The sequence below is a fragment of the Mustelus asterias genome, unplaced genomic scaffold (assembly GCF_964213995.1).
Source record: "Mustelus asterias unplaced genomic scaffold, sMusAst1.hap1.1 HAP1_SCAFFOLD_348, whole genome shotgun sequence".
In the NCBI taxonomy this organism is placed as follows: Eukaryota; Metazoa; Chordata; class Chondrichthyes; order Carcharhiniformes; family Triakidae; genus Mustelus; species Mustelus asterias.
The window spans coordinates 162,148-168,147 of NW_027590307.1; positions in this window are offsets into that span (position 1 = coordinate 162,148).

Genomic DNA, 6,000 nt, shown 5'->3' on the forward strand with positions numbered 1-6,000 from the left:
TAGAATAACAGATACCCGGGAGTGAGTTACAGACTGGAATCTAATCGAGGGGTTCGGGGTGGTTTATATATATAGAATAACAGATACCTGGGAGTGAGTTACAGACTGGAATCTAATTGAGGGGTTCGGGGTGGTTTATAAATAGAATAATAGATACCCGGGAGTGAGTTACAGACTGGATTCTAATCAAGAGGTTCGGGGTGGTTTATATATAGAATAACAGATACCCGGGAGTGAGTTGCAGACTGGAATCAAATCGAGGGGTTTGGGGTGGTTTATATATAGAATAACAGATACCTGGGAGTGAGTTGAAGACTGGAATCTAATCGAGGGATTTGGGGTGGTTTATATATAGAATAATAGATACTTGGGAGTGAGTTACAGACTGGAATCTAATCGAGGGGTTCGGGGTGGTTTATATATAGAATAACAGATACCCGGGAGTGAGTTACAGACTGGAATCTAATCGAGGGGTTCGGGGTAGTTTATATATAGAATAACAGATACCCGGAAGTGAGTAACAGACTGGAATCTAATCGAGGGGTTCGGGGTGGTTTATATATAGAATAACAGATACCTGCGAGTGAGTTACAGACTGGAATCTAATTGAGGGGTTCGGGGTGGTTTATAAATAGAATAATAGATACCCGGGAGTGAGTTACAGACTGGTTTCTAATCAAGAGGTTCGGGGTGGTTTATATATAGAATAGCAGATGCCCGGGAGTGAGTTGCAGACTGGAATCTAATCGAGGGGTTTGGGGTGGTTTAGATATAGAATAACAGATACCTGGGAGTGAGTTGAAGACTGGAATCTAATCGAGGGATTTGTGGTGGTTTATATATAGAATAATAGATACCCGGGAGTGAGTTACAGACTGGAATCTAATCGAGGGGTTCAGGGTGGTTTATATATAGAATAACAGATATCCGGGAGTGAGTTACAGACTGGAATCTAATCGAGGGGTTCAGGGTGGTTTATATATAGAATAACAGATACCCGGGAGTGAGTTACAGACTGGAATCTAATCGAGGGGTTCAGGGTGGTTTATATATAGAATAACAGATACCCGGGAGCGAGTTACAGACTGGAATCTAATCGAGGGGTTCAGGGTGGTTTATATATAGAATAACAGATACCCGGGAGTGAGTTACAGACTGGAATCTAATCGAGGGGTTCAGGGTGGTTTATATATAGAATAACAGATACCCGGGAGTGAGTTACAGACTGGAATCTAATCGAGGGGTTCGGGGTGGTTTATATATAGAATAACAGATACCCGGGAGTGAGTTACAGACTGGAATCTAATCGAGGGGTTCGGGGTGGTTTATATATCGAATAACAGATACCCGGGAGTGAGTAACAGACTGGAATCTAATCGAGGGGTTCGGGGTGGTTTATATTTAGAATAACAGATACCCGGGAGTGAGTTACAGACTGGAATCTAATCGAGGGGTTCGGGGTGATTTATATATAGAATAACAGATACCCGGAAGTGAGTTACAGACTGGAATCTGATCGAGGGGTTCGGGGTGGTTTATATATAGAATAACAGATACCTGGGAGTGAGTTACAGACTGGAATCTAATTGAGGGGTTCGGGGTGGTTTATAAATAGAATAATAGATACCCGGGAGTGAGTTACAGACTGGATTGTAATCAAGAGGTTCGGGGTGGTTTATATATAGAATAACAGATACCCGGGAGTGAGTTGCAGGCTGGAATCTAATCGAGGGGTTTGGGGTGGTTTATATATAGAATAACAGATACCTGAGAGTGAGTTGAAGACTGGAATCTAATCGAGGGATTTGGGGTGGTTTATATATAGAATAATAGATACTTGGGAGTGAGTTACAGACTGGAATCTAATCGAGGGGTTTGGGGTGGTTTATATATAGAATAACAGATACCCGGGAGTGAGTTACAGACTGGAATCTAATCACGGGGTTTGGGGGGGTTTATATATAGAATATCAGATACCCGGGAGTGAGTTACAGACTGAAATCTAATCGAGGGGTTTGGGATGGTTTATATATAGAATAACAGATACCCGGGAGTGAGTTACAGACTGGAATCTCATCGAGGGGTTCAGGGTGGTTTATATATAGAATAACAGATACCCGGGAGTGAGTTACAGACTGGAATCTAATCGAGGGGTTCAGGGTGGTTTATATATAGAATAACAGATACCCGGGAGTGAGTTACAGACTGGAATCTAATCGAGGGGTTCAGGGTGGTTTATATATAGAATAACAGATACCCGGAAGTGAGTAACAGACTGGAATCTAATCGAGGGGTTTGGGGTGGTTTATATATAGAATAACAGATACCCGGGAGTGAGTTACAGACTGGAATCTAATCGAGGGGTTCAGGGTGGTTAATATATAGAATAACAGATACCCTGGAGTGAGTTACAGACTGGTATCTAATCGAGGGGTTCAGGGTGGTATATATATAGAATAACAGATACCCGGGAGTGAGTGACAGACTGGAATCTAATCGAGGGGTTCAGGGTGGTTTATATATAGAATAACAGATACCCGGGAGCGAGTTACAGACTGGAATATATTCGAGGGGTTCAGGGTGGTTTATATATAGAAAGACAGATACCCGGGAGTGAGTTACAGACTGGAATCTAATCGAGGGGTTTGGGGTGGTTTATATATAGAATAACAGATACCAGGGCGTGAGTTACAGACTGGAATCTAATCGAGGGGTTCAGGGTGGTTTATATATAGAATAACAGATACCCGGGAGTGAGTTACAGACTGGAATCTAATCGAGGGGTTCAGGGTGGTTTATATATAGAATAACAGATACCTGGGAGTGAGTTACAGACTGCAATCTAATCGAGTGGTTCAGGGTGGTTTATATATAGAATAACAGATACCCGGGAGTGAGTTACAGACTGGAATCTAATCGAGGGGTTCAGGGTGGTTTATATATAGAATAACAGATACCCGGGAGTGAGTTACAGACTGGAATCTAATCGAGGGGTTCAGGGTGGTTTATTTATAGAATAACAGATAGCCAGGAGCGAGTTACAGACTGGAATCTAATCGAGGGGTTCAGGGTGGTTTATATATAGAATAACAGATACACGGGAGTGAGTTACAGACTGGAGTCTAATCGCCGGGTTCTGGGTGGTTTATATATAGAATAACAGATACCCGGAGTGAGTTACAGACTGGAATCTCATCGAGGGGTTCAGGGTGGTTTATATATAGAATAACAGATACCCGGGAGTGAGTTACAGACTGGAATCAAATCGAGGGGTTCGGGGTGGTTTATATATAGAATAACAGACCCCCGGAGTGAGTTACAGACTGGAATCTAATCGGGGGGTTTGGGATGGTTTATATATAGAATAACAGATACCCAGGAGTGAGTTACAGACTGGAATCTAATCGGGGGGTTTGGGAGGGTTTATATATAGAATCACAGATACCCGGGAGCGAGTTACAGACTGGAATCAAATCGGGGGCTTCAGGGCAGTTTCTATATAGAACAACAGATCCCCGGGAGTGAGTTACAGACTGGAATCAAATCGGGGTGTTTGGGATGGATTATATATAGAATAACATATACCCGGGAGTGAGTTACAGACTGGAATCTAATCGAGGTGTTCAGGGTGGTTTATATATAGAATAACAGATACCCGGGAGCGACTTACAGACTGGAATCTATTCGAGGGGTTCAGCGTGGTTTATATATAGAATAACAGATACCCGGGAGTGAGTTACAGACTGGAATCTAATCGAGGGGTTCGGGGTGGTTTATATATAGAATAACAGACCCCCGGAGTGAGTTACAGACTGCATTCTAATCGGGGGTTTTGGGATGGTTTATATATAGAATAACAGATACCCAGGAGTGAGTTACAGACTGGAATCTAATCGGGGGGTTTGGGATGGTTTATATATAGAATAACAGATACCCGGGAGCGAGTTACAGACTGGAATCTAATCGGGGGGTTCAGGGCAGTTTCTATATAGAACAACAGATACCCGGGAGTGAGTTACAGACTGGAATCTAATCGAGGGGTTCAGGGTGGTTTATGTATAGAATAACAGATATCCGGGAGTGAGTTACAGACTGGAATCTAATCGAGGGGTTCAGGGTGGTTTATATATCGAATAACAGATACCCGGGAGTGAGTTACAGACTGGAATCTAATCGAGGGGTTCAGGGTGGTTTATATATAGAATAACAGATACCCGGGAGTGAGTTACAGACTGGAATCTAATCGAGGGGTTTCGGGTGGTTTATATATAGAATAACAGATACCCGGGAGTGAGTTACAGACTGGAGTCTAATCGCCGGGTTCAGGGTGGTTTATATATAGAATAACAGATACCCGGGAGTGAGTTACAGACTGGAATCTAATCGAGTGGTTCAGGGTGGTTTATATATAGAATAACAGATACCCGGGAGTGAGTTACAGACTGGAATCTAATCGAGGGGTTCGGGGTGGTTTATATAAAGAATAACAGATACCCGGGACTGAGTCACAGACTGGAATCAATTCGAGGGGTTTAGGGTGGTTTATATATAGAATAACAGATACCCGGGAGTGAGTTACAGACTGGAATCTAATCGAGGGGTTCGGGGTGGTTTATATATAGAATAACAGATACCCAGGAGTGAGTAACAGACTGGAATCTAATCGAGGGGTTCGGGGTAGTTTACATAAAGAATAACAGATACCCGGGAGTGAGTTACAGACTGGAATCTAATCGAGGGGTTCGGGATGGTTTATATATAGAATAACAGATACCCGGGAGTGAGTTACAGACTGGAATCTAATCGAGGGGTTCAGGGTGGTTTATATATAGAATAACAGATACCCGGGAGTGATTTACAGACTGGAATCTAATCGAGGGGGTTTAGGGTGGTTTATATATAGAATAACAGATACCCGGGAGAGAGTTACAGACTGGAATCTAATCGAGGGGTTCAGTGTGGTTTATATATAGAATAACAGATACCCGGGAGTGAGTTACAGACTGGAATCTAATCGAGGGGTTCAGGGTGGTTTATATATAGAATAACAGATACCCGGGAGTGAGTTACAGACTGGAATATAATCGAGGGGTTCGGGGTGGTTTATATATAGAATAACAGATACCCGGAGTGAGTTACAGACTGGAATCTAATCGAGGGGTTCAGGGTGGTTTATATATAGAATAACAGATACCCGGGAGTGAGTTACAGACTGGAATCTAATCGATGGGTTCGGGGTGGTTTATATATAGAATAACAGATCCCCGGAGTGAGTTACAGACTGGAATCTAATTGGGGGGTTTGGGATGGTTTATATATAGAATAACAGATACCCAGGAGTGAGTTACAGACTGGAATCTAATCGGGGGGTTTGGGGTGATTTATATATAGAATAACAGATACCCGGAGGGAGTTACAGACTGGAATCTAATCGAGGGGTTCAGGGTGGTTTATATATAGAATAACAGATACCCGGGAGTGAGTTACAGACTGGAATCTAATCGAGGGGGTTTAGGGTGGTTTATATATAGAATAACAGATACCCGGGAGTGAGTTACAGACTGGAATCTAATCGAGGGGTTCAGGGTGGATTATAAATAGAATAACAGATACCCGGAGTGAGTTACAGACTGGAATCTAATCGGGGGTTTCAGGGCAGTTTCTATATAGAACAACAGATACCCGGGAGTGAGTTACAGACTGGAATCTAATCGGGGGGTTTGGGATGGTTTATATATAGAATAACAGATACCCGGGAGTGAGTTACAGACTGGAATCTAATCGAGGGGTTCAGGGAGGTTTATATATAGAATAACAGATACCCGGGAGTGAGTTACAGACTGGAATCTAATCGAGGGGTTCACGGTGGTTTATATATGGAATAACAGATTCCCGGGAGTGAGTTACAGACTGGAATCTAATCAAGGGGGTTTAGGGTGGTTTATATATAGAATAACAGATACCCGGGAGTGAGTTACAGACTGGAATCTAATCGAGGGG